This window comes from Neomonachus schauinslandi, chromosome 5 (genome assembly GCF_002201575.2).
Source record: "Neomonachus schauinslandi chromosome 5, ASM220157v2, whole genome shotgun sequence".
In the NCBI taxonomy this organism is placed as follows: domain Eukaryota; kingdom Metazoa; phylum Chordata; class Mammalia; order Carnivora; family Phocidae; genus Neomonachus; species Neomonachus schauinslandi.
In genome coordinates this window covers 90758989-90784604 of record NC_058407.1, presented here as the reverse complement: position 1 = coordinate 90784604, position 25616 = coordinate 90758989, and the positions used below count along the sequence as shown (strand labels likewise).

Here is a 25616-nt window from a genome sequence, read left to right as displayed (position 1 = left end):
AACATATCAAACTTGCTTTTGATTATTAGAAATATTTGGCTTTATATAAAAAAAAAATTTTCCTACTCCAAGTTCAGGAGATATTCTTCTAGCTGCTATAAGGTCTATAGTTTTACCTCTCACATTTACATCTCAAATCCACATAGAACTGGTTTTTGTATGTGCTAAGAAGTGAGGAAACTTTTACATTTTTTTTATACAGATGCCCAGTATGCCCAGCATTAATAATTAAAAAGTCTATCTTTTCTCCACCAATCTGCCATGCTGAGTTTTGGTACTGAGAATATGTAAGCCTCATTTTAAAAACCTTAACAAAACACCAAACCAAAACAAACAAACAAAACTAGGGACTGTCATCTCTTTTTATATTCTCTGGAAGAGTTTTTTATTTATTTTTTTTTTAAAGATTTTATTTATTTATTTATTAGAGAGCGAGCGAGAGAGAAACAGCATGAGAGAGGAGAGGGTCAGAGGGAGAAGCAGGCTCCCCGCTGAGCCGGGAGCGCGATGTGGGACTCGATCCCAGGACCCTGGGATCATGACCTGAGCCGAAGGCAGTCGCTTAACCAACTGAGCCACCCAGGCGCCCCTGGAAGAGTTTATGTAAGAGTAGAAGTTTTCTTCCTTTAATGGTTGACAAACTTGCCAATGAAGTTCTCTGAGCCTGGCATTTTCCTTTTAGGAAGATTTCTTTTACTACCAAGTAAATGTATTAAAGATTATTGTAATTCTTAGATTGTCTACTCACTTGTGAATCAGTATTGGTGAGTTCTATTTTCTAATAATTTTTCTATTCAACTACATTTTCAAAACCATCAGCATACAGTTTTTATAATAATTTATCTTTTTATTTTATGTAGCCTTTCTAATGTTACCCTCTTTTTCATTCCATAGAGTGATTACATGTGCCTTTTATCATTCTTTCGTGACCAGTCTTGCAGGACATTTTAAGCTTGTAAGATTTTTTTTTTTCCAAAAAGACTTCAGATTTTGTGAATATGTTTATTATCAATTTCTTTCATTTATACTGTTATCTTGAGTCCTTCCTTCTGTCCACAGTCTTCTAGGTTATCTTATTTCCCTTTACCTAACTTCATGAGACAAATGTCTACTAATTTTCAGCCTTCTGAAAAATATAAGCTCTAAAGACCATAAATTTTTCTCTAAAGACTGTTTTATCCGCATCCTACATATACTAATTTGTTACTGTTCAAATCAAAATAGTTTCTGAACTTCTATGATGATTTCTCCTTTAACACGTAAGTTATTTATCCCAAATATATCAGATTTTCTGGTTATCCTTTTGCTACTTACTTCTAGCTTAATATTTACACAGCGATCAGAAAGAATAAGGTCTTCTGACCTCGATTTCAATCCTTTGAAATTCAATGAGATGTGATTTAAGTTCTAGTAAATGATCAATTTCTTAAATGTTTCATATATGCTTAAAAAATGGTTTGTATTCTGCACCCTTTTACTGCACATATCTGTTATGTCAAGTTTGTTGATCATATTGGTCAAATCTTGTATATCTATATTGGTAATTGTTGGCTTGTTTTATCTGTGACTGAGGGAAGTATTTTTTTAAATCTCCTATCATAATTATGAATGTTTTATTTTTCCTTCAGCAACTTAATTGTTAATTATATCATATATTTTGAGGTCATGTTACTAGGTTCATATAATCTAAAAATTTTAGATCTTCCTAGTACACTAAAATTTTTATCACTGAAGTGACTAGTCTATTAATATCTTATATTAATACAGCCAAATCAGCATTCTTTTCATTAATATTGCATGGCATATATTTTTCCAACCTTTTATATTTAGTTTTTCAGTGTCCTTATGTTTTAGATATGTTGCTTGTAACATATCATTAACAGCATATCATTAGATTTTTTAAAATCCAATTTGAGAATTATTTATTTAAGTAGAGCATTTTTAGTTTCTGTAATCAATGGGTTTAAATTGGTTATCTTGTGTTTTCTATTTGCACTGCCTGTCATGTGTTTTTTTTTTCATTCTCTCTTTCTTTTCCTTCTTTTGGATGACTGAATATTTTTCTCACTTCTATTTCCCACCTACTAATTGTAAGTTATACTCAGTTGCTACTGTTTTAATGTTTAGAGTTGAAACTAAAACATGTCTATTTAATTTACCAAACTTTAAAGTTAAAATTTGTACACTTTTCTCAGAAAATAGAAGAAATGTCTTAAGACAGTTTAGTCCCATTAACCTCCACACCTAATTTATACATTTTTGTAATGTACTTTTCCCATTTTTAATTTTATCGGTATTATTCATTTTTAATTTTTGTTATAAGTGGTTAATACTCATTTAGATTCAATATTTGTTCATCATGCATCTCAGACCTTTCATCTTAAGCTCGTGTTCCTTCTGCTTAAAATATAACCTTCAGAATGTCCTTGAAGTGTTGAGACTAAAATTCAAGCTTTTATTTTCCTTAATTTTTGAACTTTTACCTCATTCTTTTTTTTCTTTTACCTCATTCTTAAAGGATATTTTTACTGATATGAAATTCTAAAGTACTAGTTATTTTCTTTCAGCACATAAAGTTTCTACTATCTTCTGGATTCTGCAGTTGCTCTTGAGAAGTCAGGAGTTAGCCTGCTGATCATTTCTTTATACTAATCTGTCATTTTTATGACTTCTTTTAAAATATTCTTTATGTAGTTGATTTTTTGCTGTAATATTATGATATAATTTTAAGGCAGAAATTATCTGGAAATCTAAAGTAAAAATACATTTATTTGTGTTTCTTAGTATTCATTATAACTCTTGAATCTGGACATTTGATCTTTTCTTCTTCTAAATCTAATTTATAATGTAGATAAATATAAATATAGATAAATATAGCTATTTTAAGGTCATGTTTTCAGGTATATTCAAATTTAAAAAACTGTTACATAACTCTGGTAAAATAAAAATTTTACCCTTATGATATGATCATGGGATCTATGTGTGTGATTTATGATCAATAGCATTATTTCTTCAAATATATTGCTTCTACCTATTTTCTCTCACTACTCCTAGAACTCTGATCATACGCAGAGAAGGTCTTTACCTTCTCACTTCTCACTCTACTCTCCATGTATTTGAACCTCTCTTCTACATTTTTTTTTTCAAGGAGGACACGCCGGGGAGGGTCTCTCCCTGGCTGCCTTCTGGATAATTCTTCTGATTTATCTTCTATTCCACTAATTCTCTCTTCAGTTGTATATAAATCTGCTGCTAAATCAATCATATGGTTCTCACTTCCAGTTATTTTATTTTTTGCTCCTAGAAGTTCTAGTTGGTGCTTCCCCCCCCCCCCCAAGTAAAAATGGTCTCTACTTTTAAAAAGTGAGTGGTTGAGCTCACAAGTCAATCACACAAGTGCTTTTCGGCAAGATAAACATGTTACTTCAGACAGCTTTATGCATACAACCCACTTCATCACAGAAAATAGTTTAAAAGCACACATATTCAGGGGTAGAGAGCTAACATCAGTAACATTTTAATACTTCATCAAGGAAACTGAGTATGACTACAGTATTTTTTTATCGTGAGTACACAGTGGTGACTAATATAAAACTACTGATACAGCTGGTACCACTGTCTTGATTCATACTGAGGCGACAGCACTTTACCCACCACTGCTTTTGCATCCTCCGTGCAAATACCAACACGGTGAAAAAGGCAAAGGGTATCTTTGTATTATTATGACAGTCTCCCAAACCCACAAGAGAGTCTCGGGGGAACCCCAGAAGATTGAAGACTACACTTTGAAAACCTCTGCCCTAAGGCAATGCTTCAATTTTTAAAAAAATATACACTGATACATAACATCTATGTATTTATTTGCATACACACATAAACTGTGCGTCAGTCTGTACTGAAATCCCAGATCTACCATTTGCTAGCTGTGTGACCGTCAGTGAATTACTGAAGCTCTGTGAGTCTCTGTTTCCTCAACTATCAAATAAGAGTAACAGGGTGCCTGGGAGGCTCAATCAACTGAGCATCCAACTGTTGGTTTCGGCTCAGGTCATGATCTCAGGGTCATGCGATCAAGCCCCACATGGGACTCCTCTCTCAGCATGGAGTCTGCTTGAGATTCTCTCTCTCCCTCTCCCTGTGCCCCTCCCCCCACTCACCCACATGCAAGCACATTCTCTCTTTCAAGTAAAAAAATACATAAATCTTTTTAAATATTTTAAAAAGAAAATAAAGCAAGAATAATAATAGTGCTTGTTTCACAGACATTAAAAGATTTATGTAGTGCATTTAGCACAAAGCCTTACAAATATTAATAGCTCAATAAAAACTGTTAACATGAACAGTTACTTTTTAAGTTTTTTAAACTAATTAAACTATGAAGGTATGTTTTCAGAATAAAACGTTACAATAGCCTCTCAACAATTTTCTAAATTAAGAACCAAGAATACTTGGCCCAGTTTATAATCTTAAGTAGCTTGCCATTGTGCAATTTTCATTACTGTTTATACTTTCATTCATGTTTTGATAGCACAGTTTTCAATACTGTACCTATTTAATGTAAGCATACTGCCTGATTTATGAACAGGTTAGGTAGTTAGTTCCTGGCTGACATTGTCTAATGTCACTTAGGCTTTCTGAACCAATTATATTGGATGACTACCCATGATAGCCCAGAAATTGTAGATATTGATAAATAATATCCAATGCATCCCTGAGATGACTATGTACTTTCAGAAACACAGGTCTAGACAAAGTGTGAACAGTAACAGAACTATCTAAAGATCGAGTTTCAGGGGGAAAATTTACTGGTGAGGCAGCCCCTGGATCTGATGTTGGGTTCACTAGTCTGACTTGTGGGCTGGGATGCAGCAATAATACCTGAGTGCACCATTCTCTAGTCCCCTCAAATATGAGCTGAGGTCTACCCTGTTCAAAATATTTGCAGTTGCTGGTTTTGAACCTGACATCTCTCCAACAAAGATCAGCTCGTGGTCATCCTCACCCTCATCCTCAACCTCTTAGTTTCTTCTGCTATGGTTCCAGCTCTTCTTCACATTCCATACACAGTTCTGCCATTTTTGAATAATTTTTTGGCTGGAAAGGGTTGTGGCCCATCAATTTGCAGATCTGGGTTTCTGCAAACTGTCACCTAAGTACATGCGACTCCAGGCAAGGCATTAGGTTATACCTGTTTTCCTTCCTTTTCTCCCCTTAATCTGTCTTGTATTGGTTTAATTTGCAGGTACTAAGAACTGAACCCGGAGCAGAGCTGATCCCTGAGGAGGAGAAGAAGGTGGAGGAGGAGAAAGACGTGCAGGAAAACCCGCTGAAAATCGGGCGTGCCTGCCTGGGGGTGCCCACCTGCTCCCCTCTAGCCCCGGGCAGTATCCCCTAAATCTCTGGTTGGGTTTTTTTTTTTTTAACAAATCTTCTAGAATACAGTCTATACTTTTCTAGTTCCCAGAGATATTTTTAAGCTTGCCTTTTATTTCTTTAAATACCATAAAGATAGTTATCTGTAATATATGTCTGATGATTCCAAAGTCTGGAGTGTTTGCCGATCTGTCTCTGCACTCTGGTGTTTCTTCTGCTTCGTGTTGGTTTTGTTGTGTGCTAGTTATCTCTGAGGGTACTGCTCACTACCCTTGAAAATGGAAAGGGGAGGTAGGTCCCATAGTCTTCATCATAGATGAAGGTGTCTTCCTCCAAAGAAGTTTGCATTTGCTTCTGCCGGGTTCCTAAGACTACCAGGAACCCAGAACCACCTCAAACTAAATTCCCTGCTAGAGGGTTCTGGACCATCCATTTATGCAAATACAGGTTGTAAGTACTCTGATGGTCTGAGCCTGCTGTCCTTAACAACTTCTCAGAGACAGGTTTTCTTTCACTTCCCCACCTCCAGCCCCCTTCTGCTCAGTCTTGAGGAGACCGCTCTCTCTGTGCACTTGCTTGGGGATGTGATGCGGGCATTTGTAGCTCAGAGATCCCAGCACAATATGGGAGGGTTTCCCTAGGCTCCCCATTTGGACCACATTCCAAGTTTTGTTTTCTGCCCTTTCCTCCCAGGCCATCAAAACTGCTTCTCAGTTTTGAGGATCAGCAAATTGCAGGGGATAAACAGAGTTCCCAGTGCTTTTCCCGGCCTTGGACTTCAGCCTCCCAATTCTTTATTCTCTTTTAGCAATTCAGTGCTTTTAAGACATCCTTTTTATCCAGTATTTTAATTTGTTTTTAGCCAGAGGGTCAGACTAATTAGCCGGATTGCCATATTCCTGGAGAAGAAATGGCATTTATCTGTCCTTTAAACATTCCAGCTTGTGCCTGGCCTCCTAACTACAAACAACTCCACAGGCACTCCAGGCCTTACCTCCTGTCCTTCAGTATCGAAATTTAAAGTCCAAGCCCACTGAAGGGCAAAGCTTTACCACCCTTCCATCTACTCCCACTTCTTTATTATACAGCTTTGCTACAGTCAATCAATTTCAAGAACAACATTTTGAGTTTCAGGAGCAACAGGTTGTGGAGAGAGACAATCACCCATTTGGTGATATAGAGATGAGTGGTCATATTCTAGAAAATGTGCGGTCTTTTCGCATGGTCTGTTGTAGGTGGTGTATGTGTGCTTGTGAGTGTGTGTGTGAGTGTGCACGTGCCTACATGCGCGCAAGAGGAGGAAATGGGTGTATTCAGGATTTATTCTAGTAGAAGCAATTCCAGTTTTGCTGTCTATAAGGGCTTTATGACTTGTGTGAATAGGCATGATGACAATGACTTCCTTGTCTGGAAAATCACAATAAACTGTTCTAAAAATGTCATCGTCACAATGTGTATACAACCCAAAAGCCAGTCCCATGGTGAATAGGATTAATTTATATCATAATAATTTGTAATTTTAAATAATTCACATCTTCTATGTATAATTTAGACACTATGTGCATGACTCTTACTGAGAATAATGTTTGCAACAGATCTATCTCTGTGAAGATACAGCATACCCTGTTTCTTGGCCATTTGTTATCTATGCAAATTACTTAATATCTTTAGTTCAGAGGCTTCATTTGTAAATCAAAGGACATGGACGTGAAGTTGTGTAAGACTCCTTCCAGCCTCACATTTCTTCCAAAGGTTTATTTGTAATACGGAAGGCCATTTAGAAATAAGCTTTTTGCATTAACTAGTTACATGCAACCATATGAAAGAATCTCACAGATAAGAAAGGAAGCAAAAGCCACCAGACACAAGAGTACATACATACTGCTGGATTGCCTTTATATGAAGTTCAAGAACAAGCAAAACTTCCCTAAGGCTGACAGAAGTCTGAGTAGACTTGGAAAGGGCATGAGAGAACTCTCTGGCTTGTTGGAAATGGTTTATACCTTTATCTGGAGGGTGGCTGCCCAGATGTATACATATGTAAAAATTCACCCAACTGTGAACTTGATACGGTTCACTTTATTGTGTGTACGTTACGCCTCAATTTTTTTTAAAGTGCATAAACAAGAACTCAAGAAAATTTAAAAATGATCCTTTATCATCTCATTATCTCCATGTTTCTTAAAATTCAGGATAAAGTAATTCACCTTTTTTAAGAAAAAAAGTAAATGGCAGGGGCACGTGGGTGGCTCAGTAGGTTAAGGGTCTGCCTTTGGCTCAGGTCATGATCCCAGGGTCCTGGGATCAAGCCCCACATCAGGCTCCCTGCTCAGCGGAGAGCCTGCTTCTCCCTCTCCCTCTCCCTCTGCCTGCCACTCGGCCTACCTGTGCTCTCTCTCTCTCTACCTCTCTGTCAAATAAATAAGTAAAATCTTAAAAAAAAAAAAAAAAAAAGTAAATGGCATTTTACTTATTACTGCCCATGAATGCCTTACTTGGAAATGCATACAGTATATTTTAAAATCTTTTTTTTTGTTATTTTATATTCTATTTAACGTTAGGAGTCATAATTCTTTTACTTCAGAGTAAAAATAAACAGAAAAAAAATGAACGAGGTTGTCTCTTCATTAGGCATAATCTTAAAACTTCACTTCTTTATTTAAAAAAAAATCTTAATTCAACTTTCACCAAGTCAAAATGGCATCCTCATCCATTCTACCCATTCTCCAGTTCTTTAGAATTCATAACACTGTATACTTTACTTTTCCTAAACCTCATAGCAATATCTATGCCATTTAAATTACTCTGGAAGGCATGCAGTTCTCTATCAATTTCCCTCAGCCAAGGAAAACAAAAGAAAACCACACATAAATATGCCAAAGAATTCCAAATTTGAAAAAAAAGAAAGTTATGATGTTCAGTGGTCATAGGAAACGCTGGAAACTGTTGTTAGACCCAGGTACTATTTTGAGATGGTCCAGCCCGTTCATAATTGCCAATACTATAAGCACTCACTGTGCATCATGATAAAGAGCATTTAACTGACATTATGTCCTCAGGTAACCACAACAATTCATAAGATGGATACTAATATACCCCCATTTTATGGATGAAACTAAAGATTAGAAGGGTTTAAAAATTAACCCAATTTTATATGGCTAGTAACCAGCAGATGGTGGATTTCAACTCAAGAAGCTTGATTCTGCCACAAAAATTCTTAAATATCACACTCTAAAGTCCTTCCCTATGATGAACTGAACGTCTCCCTTTACCTTGCACCTAGTTCTGCTCCTTAGGGAGACAGACGCAGAACAACTAATCCCCTGCCAGATGACAACATTTCATATACTTGAAGAAAACTCATGCCCTGCCCTGCCCTTCTCTCCTACAAATTAAAAACACCTCTTACTTCTACCATTTTTTATATGACTTACTTCAAGTCATGTCCCCTTGCTTGAGACGTCTCACAAAATGTACCCCAGTGTATTCACTGATTGCCTGGAACTGAAGAAAGGACCTTCAAACTGGTCTGATAAGAGCACGACACCAAGCACACTGCTGGACTTCTCCAAGAAAAGGACCACTTTAATGGAATCTAGCAATGCTCGGTCAGTAGCGAAAGTGATAGGAGAAGGAGCCCCGGGATTATGGGTACACGCGGTACATAGTATAAACGGGCACTGGCTCATACTTTTTAACGTGGGCAGGCTCCAGGAAAGCAGCATAAAGATACTTCCTTCTCTCCTTCTACCCTTCTACCCTCCTTAAGCTAGGTCAAAGCCATTGATCCTTGGGCAGCACAGATTTGGAGCCATGTTACACAGATCTGCACTGAAGTTGAGTTACTACTCTTTGTATGTGTAGAAGTCCACATGAAAACCCAAGACCAACTGTGAAACTGCCCAAGTAGATAAAGATGAACACCACCCATTCCTGAGAACTCATCTTTGATAAGGACTACCTAAGTTCAACAAAGGGAGCTTAAAAGTCTAACGTTCATATTGTAAGGGTTAGTAATAATAGTACCCTCAGGTTAATTCCACTGGGTATGTGCTGTGTCTCCTGGTAATCTACAGCCCAGATGGAGGAGGAGGGCCAGAAACAGTGACTCTTGTTCTTAAATCCACCAAAACTTTCTGATCAGGCTTATGGAAGTCTCAGGGAAAAATATGAACTGAATGTATTATAACCAACAGGCGCATGGCGCGGTCTGGGGCCCAGCTCTGATGCACCGTGAAAATACATCGTATCTGGCGGCCTGATGGCTGACGGCTTCCTGGTCATTAAATTTCGACAGAGACTAGAAAGACTCAGGAAGAAAGAGAAAAGGCAGAGGGTCTTAAGGTAGGGAGGAACATCCTAGAGTAATAAAGATAAATGTGACAAGGAAGTGAACACAAGAGAAGAAGGAGTGTTGCAAACAAGACAAACTAATGGTAGCTGTTCTAATTTATATAAATATTAGGAAAGAGAACAGGACCTGAATTAGAAAATATCAACCACCCTGGTAAAAAAAAAAAAAACAAAACAAAAAACTCCGTTTTTAAAGACAGGTTGATTGTCAGAGATTAGTAAACAACAAAGAAATACCACCTCCTATGTTTTGGGAAACAATCACCCAATTAAGCCAACTAAAATATTTACCTAAGAAAACCAAGAGCAGAAGCCATTCAGAATATGTTTCAGGAATGGGTTTTAAGATGTTCCAAAGTTCAAATAATTGAGGTTTTTCTTATAAAACTAAACTTAGCCAAACTGCTTCCAAACCTACTTATTCCTTCACTGACAAATAATGCTCCCGGGGCTCAGATCTTATTATTATTAAAGACTTATTAAGTATCCCTGGTGTGCTGAATGCCGCACATAATAGATGGATAAATACACTGTGTGCCCTCCCTTGAAGAGCTCAGTCTTACAAAACTGATAGGACACACAAACACTCCCAAATTTGTTCCAGAGAGAAGAAGAGATGCCTTTATAATGCTTTGGTGTTAGGTGCAAGGATGAAAAATGAACTGGACTTGTTTGATGAAATGGGACAAACACATGGACACAACTATTCTAGCAACACACAGCCTTCTCTCCAGCCCCAGAGAAGGTACAGCCCATCCTATAGCTAATCCCTTTACCCCCGTCCTCCCTCCGCCTCATCTTCCTGCCCCGACTCTGGCTCAGACCTTCACCATTTCTGGCCCGGGTCCCCAGGAAGGCCTCTCCTCCACGAGCTCTGCCACCAGATCACCCCACTCTGAGCAATCTGGTACACCATTTCCCAAGGAATTTTTTTTAATAAAATGTAAATTTCACTGTGTCACTCCTCTGTTTAAAGATTCTTCAGTAGATTCCCACAGCTCTCAGGATAGAGTTCAAAGTAATCCCTTACCGTGACATAAAATGATCTTTGCAGTTTGCATTTCCATAAATTTTCATTCTCCTCTAATGGCATGACTCCTCAGGAGCCCATCTACTCCAAACCTGCTGCCCTTTACTTGAAGATTTCCAAATCTGTCATGCTTTCTCGCATTTCCATGCCTTAACTCCTGCCAAAGGGGGCCTGGGACAGCTTGTCCTTCCCTCCTTAACTAGCCAGCCCAAGCATCACCTTCACTTAAAAGGCATTTCCAACACCCCCTGCATGTCCCTGGGCTGGCCCTCCTCCTCCAGGCCCCGATCTGCCCTCATATGAGACCCTACAGTACCTCTACTGGGACACTATGCTGAGTCTTATCTGTCTCCTCAAGGAGACCAGGAACTCTTCTAGAAAACAACTACACCCCATACATTTTTATATCTCTAGCAGTTGGCACAGAATTTGTAAGAAAAAAAGTGAGAGATAATGAGCCTAAAGCAGAATAAAATGATATTTTCAAATAAAGGAATGAATGATCACATAGTTGGTTCAGACTCTAGGGAAAGGATTGGACTCCGAGCCTCAACACCAATGTTGGTAGAAGTTGGAGGTGGGAGTGGGGGAGGAGAGAAGCCCCAGAAGTGAGCTTGAAAGGGGGCCTCGGGCGACCAGTAAAGCAAATTAGTCTCAGAAGTCTGCTCTGACCTCACAGCCCGGGAGTCAGGAACCAACTCACAACCTTTGTACAGTTTATGTCAATATTTATTACTTTTTACACAATTCTTCTTGGCTACCTGCTCACCTCAGGCAATAAATCAAAATCCTATCTTCTGGCTTTCTGGAAGGTCCCTTCCCTTCCATGGCTTGGAGGGAGGATGATCTCTTCTCCCTCCCTTTGTCAGAACTCCTAATCTAGGCCTGAGGCTCCTCCTCCGCCCCGGGGCACACCCAGGCACCCCCACATTGACAGAATGAGGGCAAAGACTTCGCACAGGCCGCTGGGGGTCAGTGGCGGGGTGTCTCCCTTGCCAGAGGTGGAGGGGTTTGTGGACCCGCAGAGGAAGGTATTCGAGTACCTGTTTCCTTCGGGCTCTCTGATTCTCCTTCTTGTCAGTTTTTTTCCACCTCCTCAGGAAGAAAGCTTTTAGCTGGGAGAGGGCAGGCTTGACTGCCCATGCCGTCAGCACGGTGAAGCTCTGCCACATCGTGCGGGGCCGCAGCCAGAGAAGAAACCGGCGCCCGACACGCGGGGCCGGGGTGGGGGTGTCCAGGGGGCAGGGACTCACCGAGCCCCACGTGACCCGCCGCCCACCTCTCCCTTCGGGACTGCACCTGACACAGTCAGGGGGCTTGCCGCGGATGGCCCCTCAGCAAGGGGGGGGGGGTCATTAAAATGGAGCTGATGCCGCAGCCCTTACATCACTGGCTGACGTTCACTCGGGGTGCAATTCAGCAACCTTATGCAGTGAATAACAGCCAACCGGGGTCTCTTGCCACTCACAGAGAAACAGGAGAAAGAGAAAAGCAAGAGAGAAGGGAGACCATCAGGTTGGAGAAGAAGGAAGGAGGAGAGGGATGATACATTAAGTGCGAGGGGAGAGTGAATGACTTTTCACATGTTTAGTGATTAAAGGAAACGAAGTGTGAATGACACTGTGAGGAACTAAAAGCTACAGATTTAATATGATTGGCAGGAAGCCACCTTTAAGGTGTCAGAGAGCATTATCAGGTCTGTGAGAACAACAGGTTCACCTGAGCCTCCGGCTCCGTGCTGCGTGCTTGAGGGCACAGGGTCAGGACATGTGTGATCTTGGACGATATTCTCTCTCTCTCTCCAAGCCTCAGTTTCTTCATCCACAAAATCGGGATAATAACAGTATCTACCTCATAGGATATATGGATTAAACCAGTTACTTATGCAAAAACACTTCAGAACAGTATCTGGCACACTGAACAGTACCTGCTACATAATTAATACTAAGTTTTCATCTTTGACTCTAGACTCAGCAGATCCTCATTCCATTCATTACGCTTCCCATGGAAGAAAAATCCTCCTTAGCAACAACCCTTGACAAGAGACCCTGGGCAGGTGGTCAAGCACTAACCAGGCTCCAAGGCATGACTGGATGAAGCAAACAGGGTGATTTCTTCAAATTAATGTCTCCCCTTTTAACTAATGATCCTTTGCCCTTCTGCTCCTTCCTCTCTCTCCCCACCCCTAAAGCCAGAAAAGCACTGAACTTAAGAGTTAGAAGCAGTAGGTTCCAACTCGGACCCCACTACCCCTGACTTGATCCTCTGGGTCTCAGTTTTCTCAGCTGTAAAAAGCAGACAAGTAGCCACTATCTTAGGGGCTACAGTAAGGTAACAAAAGTGAAAGCAACCAGTGTAACTCCTGGCATGCGTTAGTCACACGATAACTTAGATTTCAGCTTGAGTCTCAACCACTCCACCTCCTCGCTCTCCACTAGCTGTGTTTCAGACCTGAGAGTTGTACCCAAAGACATCACCCAACCCCTGGCCATAGGCAAACAAACACTATTCACTGACCTCCCTCTCTGTTTTAAGCTGCACCTCCCGGGACTGCTCCTGGCCATTCTGGAAAAGTCAGGCATCTTGCAGATGTAACATTATAGGCTTCTAGCTCCTTGGAGCAGCAGTGCCCAATAGCACTTTCTGCAATGATGACAATTTATATCTGCAGTGGTCAGTGAACACTTGAGATGCAGCTCAGCAATGGAGAAACTGAATTTTTATTTCATTTTAATGAATTTAAATGTAAGTAGCCACATATGACCAGCAGCTACTATATTCTGCATTGGACAACACAGCCTCAGAACCACCGCCAGTTGTTGCCAAAGTGCGAACTCCAGCCACTCTTCCGAGGAGCAAGACATTTAAACCCTCCAACCACTTGACTGGTTATCTCTATTTGGCTGCTGTTGCCTCCATCAAGGGCAGTTTGGTAGAGCAGGCGAATGAGGTCGCTCAAAGGCTGTTTCCAATGCCCTTCAATCACAAGGCAACTAGAAGACTTGTTTTTAGAATGCAGGTAAATCAGCATTTCCCCTGGATCACTGCATTTGGGAGAATCATGAGAGACTATGGACTCTGAGAAACAAACTGAGGGTTTTAGAAGGGAGGGTGGTGGGGGGATGGGTTAGCCTGGTGATGGGTATTAAAGAGGGCACGCACTGCATGGAGCACTGGGTGTTATATGCAAACAATGGATCGTGGATCACTACATCAAAAACTAATGATGTACTGTATGGTGACTAACATAACAATAAAAAAATTAAAAAAAAAAAATGACCCTCCTAGGGGAAGGATGAAGGGGGGGAAATCAGAGGGGGAGATGAACCATGAGAGACTATGGACTCTGAGAAACAAACTGAGGGTTCTAGAGGGGAGGGCGGTGGGGGGATGGGTTAGCCTGGTGATGGGTATTAAAGAGGGCATGCACTGCATGGAGCACTGGGTGTTATACGCAAACAATGAATCATGAAACACTACATCAAAAACTAATGATGTACTGTACGGTGACTAACATAACATAATAAAATAAAATTAAAAAAAAAAAGAAGAAGAATGTATGTAAATTGCAACTATCCTTTTAACAGTCCCTAAGGGTTTCCCTTGCCACCAAGGGATTACTCTGTGGGATATCTCACCAAAGGGCAGAGCTTTCAGGCCAGCAAGGAAAAGCCCGTGCACTGACTGAAGATGGGGGGCAAAACTCTGCGGACCTTTTTGAAAATGAGATCCCTGGCATTTCCATTTCACAGAGTCAAAATTCCACAAGAATTACTTCACGGTATTTTTTTACATGAATCTTGCCAAGATCAGATTCCAAGAAGCAATAAAGAATATTAAGTTAGCTTTTACTTTCAATCGGAAAGTTTGTTAGGTTTGAAATCATCCACAAATTTATCATCTTTGCCAAACTGAGATTGGCCCTAAGGGATTGAAAGAGGGAAGACTCATCCTCTTGTCTGGAATGCGTGAGCCTCACACCGTTTCATGACCTTCATTCCAAGGTGCTAAATGTGTTGTGTGGATTGTTCTCAGCCACTTGCCCTAGACAAAAAGAAAACAAAACAAAACAAAACAAAAAAACAAAAAAAAAAACCCTGGCCCAAGTAAGAGGAGTGAGGATGGGAAGGAAAGCACATCTGCTCACTTGATAAATATCTATCTAGTCTTTACTACATGCCAGGAGGGCACAAATGACAATGGGGCTCCAAGCTCAGTTACAGACAAATCCATAAACAAGTAATTACCACACACAAGGTACAGTCCACACAAGCTGTTCGGAAACACAGAAAATAGAGCAGGACGTGTCACAAGAAAGTCAAGGAAGCTCTACCAAGAGGTAGCCTTTGAGCTGGGACTGAAGAATGGATAGAAATATGTCAGGTAAGGTTGGGAATGGGGCAGCTACATTTAAGGAAGAGGATGTGGGAGAAAGTCAAAAGCACAGAGGGTGAAATGAGCCTTCGAAACTGGGGGCAAGCCCCAAAACTGGCCCCATTTCATTTTGGAGCCTCTCAGTCTTCCCAGTCTTTCCCAGCCCATTTGGCCCTCTTCCAAATTCATGCAGCCAGTCCAAGAACATCATGTTCCCTTGGGTCACACCCCATTATAAAAAGTCTCCTGCCTGTGTGGGGCCTGCAAACAAAATCCCATGATCCTACTAATTGTAGGGGCCAAGGGCAGGCCACCCCCAAAATGTGCCACTTAACCACACAGATTATTTCAAGCTAAAATCAAAGGCCAAAAGGCTCAGGAAGAATTCCACCTAACTGCTTAAAAGGAATTTAGATAAGAGAACCTGCTCCAGGAAGAGAGTTATCACCATAGATAACTACAACATAGTATGAATTAGGGGTGACAGATGGGAAGGAATTTAATAAAGTCAGCTTGTTAAAATTCCTTTGTATGTCCCATTGTTTCTGAGGCCCCGCAAATGTTTACCAGACACTCACTCTTTTTCATCCTCCTGTGAATTGCTTCCCTTCCCTTCAAAGTCCCAAACCTCTACCCCCTTTCTCCTTTAGTTCAGGATGACAAACATATCTCATTTTGCCTGTCTTTGAAGTCTCATATCTGTGTGGATTCCCCATATGTACAATATTAAATTTGATTTTCTCCTGTTAATCTCATTGTCTCGTGTCAATTTAATTCTTAGCCCAGCTAGAAGAATCTTGCAGGGTAGAGAAAAATTTCTCCTCCCCAACAAAATCAAGGCTCCTACGGCTTTTACAAAGCCCTAGCAATCCACCATACTGGTGAATGGTGGTTGCTGTTTCTTGGAAGAGACACCCTAAAACCACTGCTACAGGTAGCCAGCTCACCATAGGATGCTGATCCAAGATTTTAGAGAGAGCTGGTGACCATTAGAGTGGACTGATTATGTTGCAGTACTTTAAAAAGAGAAGAGACGCCACATGACAGTGAATTTAACGAGAGGAATGTCAGGAGGCTAAAAGCGGCTGTAAAGTACAGTACAATAGAATGATGCAGGGTAAGAGGAAGGAGACAGCAATGACCAGGGTAAATGTGGGCTCGCTGGAAATTTTTCTGACATGCCATTAGAGTCTTAAAATTGATCTTCTAAGCCACATTTAGAAGGCCAAGTTTTAAGAAGGTAAATTTACCCCCCAAGTTCAGAAGGAAGCTGGATATTCTCAGGAAACTATGTAATATTACAGCTGAATATATATTCAAAACTTGCCTATAATGGTTGGATGAAAAACATATGTCCCATTCTGTGGGAATATCTCATTTTAAGTGACAATTCCAGAATATACAAAAATGCTTCTTTTTGCTTTCTTATTATTCTATATGCTAGAAAACATCAGATTTTTTTTTTGCAGGGTTTTTTGTATCCTCTTATAAATTAGGTCACCTCACCAGGCTTTTTGGACCTGCTGGGTAGAATTTCCCAAATAAAGACATCACAGTGGTCAGCTGGCAATATCAATGATAGAATTCAGGTCCCCAGAAACTGGAACCAAGTAGGCCACCGGACTGGCCATCAGATATCCATTAGATTAACTTTTGAGACCAGGTCCCCCCTTTTCTCCTTGTGTGCATTTAAACAGACATATCTCTTAACTCCTCTGGACCTTACTTTTTTAATCTGTAAAAGGGAAATAGTAATAAACTTCATGCAATTGCTGAAGAGATTAAAAACAACGATATAAGGTAAAGCATATGAAAAAGAGAAGTCAGTAAATCTTAGTTCAATCGATTCTAATAAATGCCATTCATTTATCCATTAATAGGAGTTTGAGTGTGTGAAATCTGAACATGTTGAGTGAAATGTCCACAAAACTCCTGGCTTCTGATCCCTCGCCTAATTATCAATCACAAACAGGGTTGACCAACCCAGTTCCTTTTCATTTTCTATTCATTTCACATTCTGCAGTGAGACACTGATTAAGGGAAAAGAAAGTGTATGAAAGGGATTATTACTTGCTCCCTCCCCTAAAAGCCTGTGGAAATTGATTCACAGACCACCCACTATGAAGTTGGGATCTTTTCCTATAGGATTTGTAGTTCCAAAATGAATGACTTTATCAAAATAAAGCTGGAAAAGGATTCCTTAGTCCCTCCCAACTGTGATGTCTTTTGGAACAACTGACTTGAAAGTCAGCTTTCTTTCACCAGAATCCTTCTCAATCTTTCCACACACTCAAAACTACTGGCAGTCCAACCAACTTATTTTTATTTATTTTACTTATTTTTTTAAAGATTTTATTTGTTTATTTGACAGACGTGTAGAGAGAGAGCACAGATAGGCAGAGTGACAGGCAGAGGGAGAAGCAGGCTCTCTGCTGAGCAGGGAGCCCGATGTGGGGCTTGATCCCAGGACCCTGGGATCATGACCTGAGCTGAAGGCAGCCGCTTAACTGACTGAGCCACCCAGGTGCCCCTTATTTTACTTATTTAATACCTCACTTATTCTCAAACAGAATAAAAACTTCTAATTCCACCTAATAATAGAGATTCACCTGCTTCCGAATCCCCCTTCTGGGGAATTCCCACAATGAGCCAAGCTCCTTTTCTTCCACATGCAGAACCCAAAAGCTCTATATTTACCTGCTCGATTTCAATGTATTAACATGCACATAAGCAAACCTTCCCATAAATAGGCACGTAGACCTGGCCATCCTTATCTCCAATCTTATGAGTCACAGTGTCTAAGTTTGGTACTTGGTGACCTTCTGAATGTACCTTACAGTTTAGAGTTCTAGGAGTCCCAATATGCAACCCATATGGAAAGCAAACAAAACCAAGTTTAAGATTATAAAGTCCTTTTCTTCATAGATTTTATTCCAACTATCCCAATAAAATACTTATGCATATAAATTAAATCATTTGTTTCTCTCACAACTTTTCTAAAATTAAAACTCCTTTCTAAACTAACATTCCCTAATACCACTTATGGAATGGTCCCAACATTTTGGAAATAACGTCCTTGTCTGACATGAAAGATGCCAGGTAGAGGCCATATGGCATTTTTTTTCTTACAGGTTTAATGACAGCTATAAAAATAACAACAACAACAACAAAAACCCACGTGATACCATCTTTCAAGATGATTTATGACCTTAAACTAATTCACTGGATCAAAAAAATGGTGATATCCATTTGCAAATAGGAAGGGAAGCCTCAAAATGAGCCAAAGAAAACTTCTGACCAAGATCTTGCTTGAACGTTGGGAGGCGAAAAAGAGAAGTCTCTTGAAAAGGAATGGAAAGCCCCCTCCCCCCCAATTCTGAAGGCCAATGGGATCTCAGGGACTGAGAAAAAACAAACCTTCTTCTTTGGGTCCATATCAGAAGCATCTTGAAAATGAGATCAGTGATGTTGCAGATGAACTGGCTGGAGCATTTAACTCCCTTCACCACAGGAGAAAGATCACATTCCCACAGAGGAATACACTACAAATCCTTTCAATCAATTCAGTTTTTCACCCTGTGTCTCCCCTTAAGAGCTTATCTCTGGAGAGGCCTCGGATGATAAAAAGCCCCCAGAGGAATTCAAACACAATCCTGTGACTAACAGCCCTTCTCCTCCCTTAAAGAAAGGAGTGGGAGAACCAAGAAGGTAAAGAGCAGGAAGGTGAAATAAAAAAGAAGAATCAATAAAACTAAATTTCCCCAACTCTGGTATGCCTACCATTCAAACATCATTCCTTAGCACAGTATCTTCTCAAGGAGAAAGGTCAAGGGGATAGGGCTGCAGCAGGGAAAATAGGGAAGGAGATGATATTGCTTTATCTTAGGCCAAAATGTCATATTTTAATTGCACAGGATTTGTTTGTTGGTCCCCAGCACCATTCTCATCTCTAAGCTCCCTCTCGCACCAGGTCTCTAAAGCCTAGAAGCTACCTTTTCTAAACGCCCTCCCTGCCAAGTTTCTGATTAGACTCCACCAGCAAGGGGCATTAGCATAAGATGGGGAAGGCAGAAGAGAAGGAGAAGCTACTATACTCTGGGGCCAAGTTGAAGCAAGTACCTGGGCATTGGCACATGCCTGTGACATCAGGCATCTCCCGAGAATCACCCCCTTGGTTCACTGCAGTCCCCACACTTACATTTTTCCTGAATGGGGCTTCCCCCGCCTCCCCTCCCCCAATCTTCCAAAGGTTTTGTGAGCCTCGAATTCCCAGTGTTCAACTGCTTCCTATTCAAAATATCCATGGTGGCCTCTGTGAATCCTGACTGATACATTGGTCTATCCCATGCTTCACAAATTGGGAGTACCCATACCAACCCTAAGGGCACCAGAGATATATAAAAGCATGGGGAAATATGGCACATGTTCTTGAGTCTTACTTCCATAGTGTCTACTTTTAGGAACTGGTTTTTATACTAAAATAATCCCTGAAATACTATGAAAGAAAGGGCACTTTAAAATAAAATTTTAGGATAAAATACAAAACTTAAAAGAAAATAACTCTTACAGAAGGCTACTTTGTACTCTCAGTACCTGAAGAACATATTTGCACCACCCTCTGCAATGATGACTATCTTGGTGCAAGACTTAGAGACACAATGTACATCTATCTATCCTTCCTACTACCTACCTACCTACCTACCTGAGCTTCTCCTGAGTTCTGCTCCAGAAAAGATTCTAGATGGTACAGCATCATCAGGCAGGTTGAGTCTATACACGCTCCATGAACTGTACATCAGAGCATGTAGCATTCAATTAACTGAATTACTATAAATATCTTAGCTTACCCACCAGAATGTAAGCTCCCTCACGATAGGGAAGGCACCATGTTTAAGCTGTGCGTTCTGTATTGTGTGCCTCCAACAGGGCCTGGCCAAGTCAATGTATATCTCACTCAGTGCACTAAGGAATCAGTGAATAGATGGAAAGGTAGATAAATACTAATGTGCACAAGCGGCAACACACCACAGAGGTGAAAGTTGGTAAAATATATATTATTAAATGTGTAACCTCAGACAAGTTATTTTGCCTCCAAGTCTTAGGTTCTGCATCAGGCAAATGAAGATAATAATTATACCTATTTCATAGGGTTGTTAGGATTGGGGTGAAGGCTCAAGAGAGATGATACAGGCAAAGCGCAAGGTGTCTGGCACAGAGTAAGCTCCCCCATACACATTGGCAATGATCATTACCTATTTTCCCTGGATTTGAATATCCTAAAATAAGCTTAGATTATACAACTACACTGAGTCCAATTCAATCTTTCCTCAGTGGTTCAGAGAGCACTGAAGTGCTTCAGCAGGTCATTTGAAATCGAAATTGTGTCTTCAGTTCATTAGCCAGAATGGTAGATCGCAGGGTGCCCCTGGTCGTCCCAGCTCAGGCCCTCACGCACACAACCTACGCTGACTAGGAAAAGCTGATGTTTTGGCCACATGGCAGTCTTCCAAATTGAACTGTTATTTGGGGTAGGATTACGAAATTAGTAGAGAGGAGCACACAGTCAATGAAATAATACACTTTGACTCTAAAAACGAAACTGATATAGCAGCTCATGAAAGTTTATTCCTTACATGAAATTCAAATTGGCAGCTGTGTGAAGCTCATCACAGAGGCTAAAACCTGACTAAAGGCAAATGAACAATTATCAGTGATAATGTACATAGTCAGAGGAACGCCTGGTGGGGAGCCTGTGGTACCCGTGGTAAGTCTAGTTTTATTTAACATCTTAGTTAATGATCTGGAAGAGAGATAAACAGAAGACTAAAGAGAGATGCTGAAGTGGACATCTGTTGGCTTTGCCTGCCAGGCACCAGCTCTCCTGCCGGTGGTAACACCCAAGTTGTGTGCTAAGAAATCCCCTCCCACAGTGAGTAAAATCTCCATGGGACTGTCAAACGAGATGGCCCATGCTGGGCCAAAAAGATGCCCTCTCCCTGGACTTGAATCTTAAGCATAGTATCAGAAAAACATCAGACACCATAGAACCACCAAGAATCATTTATTCCAATGGTTTATCTCTGGGAGAAAAGAAATTTATGCATTCCTGCTAACTTGATCCTTGGACTCTGTGGCTTTTTTCCCCTTTCCTTTCCCTTCAAGTCTAATATATGTCTTCCCCGACCTTATATTAGTCAGTATCATTTTCTGTGGACAACAACCACAAAGCCCAACAACTAGAGATGCAGCTTCTACTAAATGTAGATAGAGTACACATTCTGTTTATGTGGCCCTTCAGCAATTCTCCAGATCCTTTTTGGGCACTAGCATAAGAAATACCACTACAGACAAAGCAAACGATTTAAAAATTACAGTGTTTTGATTCAACTCGAAAAAAAAAAAATTCACATTGACATTTTTTCTGGGAAGAAGAAATGATTCGCACAACAGAACAAATATTCGCACAACAGAACAAATCACCTAACCTTAGAACTAAGGTGAAAGCAGAGAATCAGACAGGAGATTTCAATGAGACGAGGCACTTTTAAATGCTGTTAAAGTTCTATATTGCATAAAGTACAAAACATCAGACATTAGCAAAGTACAATCATGGTAAGTGACCTCTATAGTACATTGTCTGAATTATTAGGTACATGCCTTCTTATAAAGAGAGAGAGTAGAGACAAAATAAACCCAATGGAGTTTAGAGAAGTGTAATAAAAACGAATCAGGCTATCCAGGGTAAAGGGATGGATGCTAAGATAATACTAGCTTTGTTTTCCAGGAGCCCTGCTCTCCTGGGTGGAGAGCATGTAAGGAGGCCACCATCTTTGCTTGAGGCTAAGAGCTGCTCCATGATTAAGCACCATACTTGCTGATTACCAAAAACATTCAGCCACCCAGGCTCAAAAGGGGAGATGAAGACCAAGGGGAGATGAAGACATAAGATGAAGACATTTTCTGGGTGACATAAAACCCTACACTGCCTCCACAACAATTCACCTACACCGCTTTTGGGCCAGGGGAAGGAGCTGCCCCATCAACAACTAAAAAGTCTACTTACTTACAAGGAGAATTTGGAAGGAAAGAGGAATTTTCTTCTCATTACTGGAGAGAGTCAAGACCATTTTTTAGTCTACAAGGAACAGGCATTCCTACCCCTGTTGTTCTTTCCTCCCAGAATCAATGAGCAGTGCTTCTGAGGGAACTAGACAGCTCAACATCCTGGCTGGTTCTGAGAAAGACCTAAGGTACACACTGCATACAGCATATAAAAGGAGTACATGATAGTAAGTATATAATATAGATATAAGATCTCTAATATTGTATCAGTAGGGTCCCAAAGGAAACAGATGGCAATCCCAAATAGGGAGACTGACGCAAATTTAACAAAGAGACTATTTATAAAGGTGTGAGCAGAGTCAAGGGAAAACAACAAGGTGGCTGATTGAAACACCCTGGGTCTGGCAAGAGTGGGAGCTGTTACAACCCCTGGATGCCTACAGAGGCAAGGTAAGGGAGCTAATAAAGGAACGCTGCAGGAGCTGGCCCTGTGAGAGGAGTCACCCTCTAAGGCATCTGTGACCTTTGGGAGAAAGAGGAAGCCATTAGCACCCCACAGCATGGTAGAAATGAAGTAAAAGGGACAAAACTGGGGAAGTGGGCCTCGAGCTTCATTGTGCTGATGCTCTGTTCCCAGGCATCCCATTGGCCAACCCTAATCTGATTTGGGTGGTCCAGTGATCAGGTAAACCAGGTTCAGCCTCACAGTGGTTAAAGCAGAGTGAAAGGATAGAAAGTAGATCCGGAGTATATGTATCTGGAGTATATGACATCTGTATCTTCATCTCTCATGTCATAAGGATTTGCACACATTTCTCAAAGTACACGATGCTCATATGTCAACTCTTCTATTTCTGTGTAAGATTTTCTTACTCTCTTGAAGTAATCTATAGTTTCTATAGTTTCTTTAATTTCCTCAGTTATAAAATTAGGGATTAGCGTACAAAGGTGGTATTCTCTTCTTCTCCCCCCATACAGACCCAGGCATAGACATGGACAAAACCTTCCCTAAGACTATAGTCATAAAGGAAAAATTAAGATAATGATAAAAATGCTAACTTCCCCCTAACAGCTCAAAGGAAAAAGGAAATCTTTGCTTTAACAACATATATAAGGCAGAATCCACGTATCCCATAATGTAGGTCTGAAGCAAAAACCACCCCTACACTAAGAGGGACAAGAAGTGGCTGAAAGAGCAGGCTTGCCTTTGTCTCGCATTAGAGCTCTCAGCACCTCCCAGGTCCTGACCGTAGACTAAGTTCAAGGCGTCGTGTGACATGACCCATCCAGGACCCCGGTTTCTGCAAGATCCTCTTACACAGCGCGTGACGGAGCAGGAATCACAGGAAGAAATGAAGGGGTAATTCAGGACTACAGTGTTAGAAAAGGCTCGAACAAAGTGAGATCTGTTATGTCATGAAAGGACTGTAAAAGAAAGTAGGACAGCTGTCATTTTTGAGATATTTGCTGACAGCATCTTCAAAGCACGGCTTCCTTTTCTGAGTGCCACCATTTTGAAAAGGAACGTGGGCCTGGCTCGGCAGACCAGTATGTCATCCACTTTACCTCTGTCCCGACGGTGGCACCAGCAGATGTTTTATGAGAGAACTCAACTACCTGCCCTCCACAACAACCTCACATTTTGGGAAAGGACCCCAAACACCTTGCATTTCCCTTGGGGCCTTAAAACTCAAGGAGCCCAACAGTCATCTTGCTCTACTTTTAATTCCTGCCTGTTAAAATTCAAGCTTTCTGAAACAGTTTCCAAAGCTATTAAGGCTATTAATAGTGAGATTTTGATGAGCTAGTTCAAAGTCAGCACTAATGACCTGTTGATGATTTTAATGGTTCTTGCAATAAGTACTGTGAGTGACCTATTGTTAGAATACAGAGTGGCTGGCTTTTCCATTAATCCATTAACTCTTCTTTTCTCATAATTCTTTCCCGACTAAAATATTTTCTTCTTTTTAATTTGAAGGGTTTTTAATTTGAAAAAAAACAAAAACAAAAACCTGAGAGGATACACAAAGAATAAACTTCAGTGACTGAGAATCAGGGGAGGCAAACAAAAAGAGGCAAGAAGAAGCAAGATTCTGAATTCCTGTTTGTATGAAGCTGTGCTTTAGAGAGGAAATAAATCCAGCAGGGGCACACCCAGACCAGGGGAGAGGGCAGGGTAGGACTGCAAATTCAGAAAGCAGATGCTTCGAAGGTGATGGGGTCAGAGAATGGCTAGAATCCAGCATTTTAAAGGAGCTGCACCTGCACACACCCAACTGCAAAAAGCAACATCCAACCCCAGTTTGTACGCATAACTTCCAGTTCATCTCTCTTGTTCTGGACCTTGCTTAATGCCTGGGCTACTGAACCTTGCCTGCTGATGTACTCTCAAGCCACCATCCACACCTAAGCCCTGTACCCATCCTTTCTTCCCAGGCAGCTGCTCTCCTGGCTAGTTTTTTCTCTAATTGACAGCATACACTCAGAGACCACTTGGACAATGAACCTCTTGCCCCACCTCCTCCCCAGTACCGTCCTGCCAGTTGGTTAGGTAGAACCTGGATGAGAGCAGGGAAGGATGTCCAACAACTGAACTGTAAGGAGCAGAGCAAGTCTGCAGCAAATGAACAAAGTCAAGGTCTTTATCTCCTATCTGGCTCTGCCTATATGTTTAAGAAGACAAACTGAGGGATGCCTGGGTGGCTCAGTTGGTTAAGCGTCTGCCTTCAGCTCAGGACATGATCCCAGAGTCCCAGGATCGGGTCCCGCATCAGGCTCCCCACTCACCGGGGTGTCTGCTTCTCCCTCTGCCCCTCTCCTTGCTTATACCCTCTCTCTCTCTCACCCCGCCCCCCTCTCTCAAATAAATAAGTAAAATCTCTAGGGAAAAAAGAAGACAAACTTGTATAGAAAGCATTTAAAGAGGAATAGACTTGTGTGAAAATTCACAAAGCAGGATACATGGCTGAGAGTATTTGGATGAAAGATAAAACGAGACAGAAAATAATATCACAGTTAAGAGTAGACCACCAAGCATCGTAGCCTGACAGAGGATATTGAAAATATTTCCTGAAAGAGATCACAAAACTGGCAGAAAGGCAAGATATGTTAGCGATATGAGATTTCAATTGTTTAGACATGCTAGAAGCTTAATTCTTTTAAAAAAAAACAGGGCATCTTATTTTTCCTTCTGACAGCAGTGTTTCTCAGAAGGTTAAGAAATCTTTTGAGGACAGCTGCTACAGGGGGTTTATAATCGTCCTCCTCAAGAAAGCCCGAAGAAGGAGCCAGCCAATGTTTTTCTATGAAATGACAGTAAATATTTTACACTTCGTGCGCTGCGTGGTCTCTGTCTGTCACAGCTAATCAATTTTGCCCCTGGAGTGCAAACGTACCATAGATAATGTGTAAACAAATGGGTGTG

At 40.9% G+C, this 25616-nt stretch overlaps 1 protein-coding gene and 1 pseudogene across 1 annotated transcript in view; both read right to left on the bottom strand.

Moving 5' to 3' along the window:
* Window positions 1-25616, bottom strand: part of GRIN2B (glutamate ionotropic receptor NMDA type subunit 2B) — a 417812-nt gene that overhangs the window by 333127 nt on the left and 59069 nt on the right. The gene's annotated exons all lie outside the window — the stretch shown is intronic.
* On the bottom strand, window positions 4622-5115 carry LOC110580797 (annotated as a pseudogene).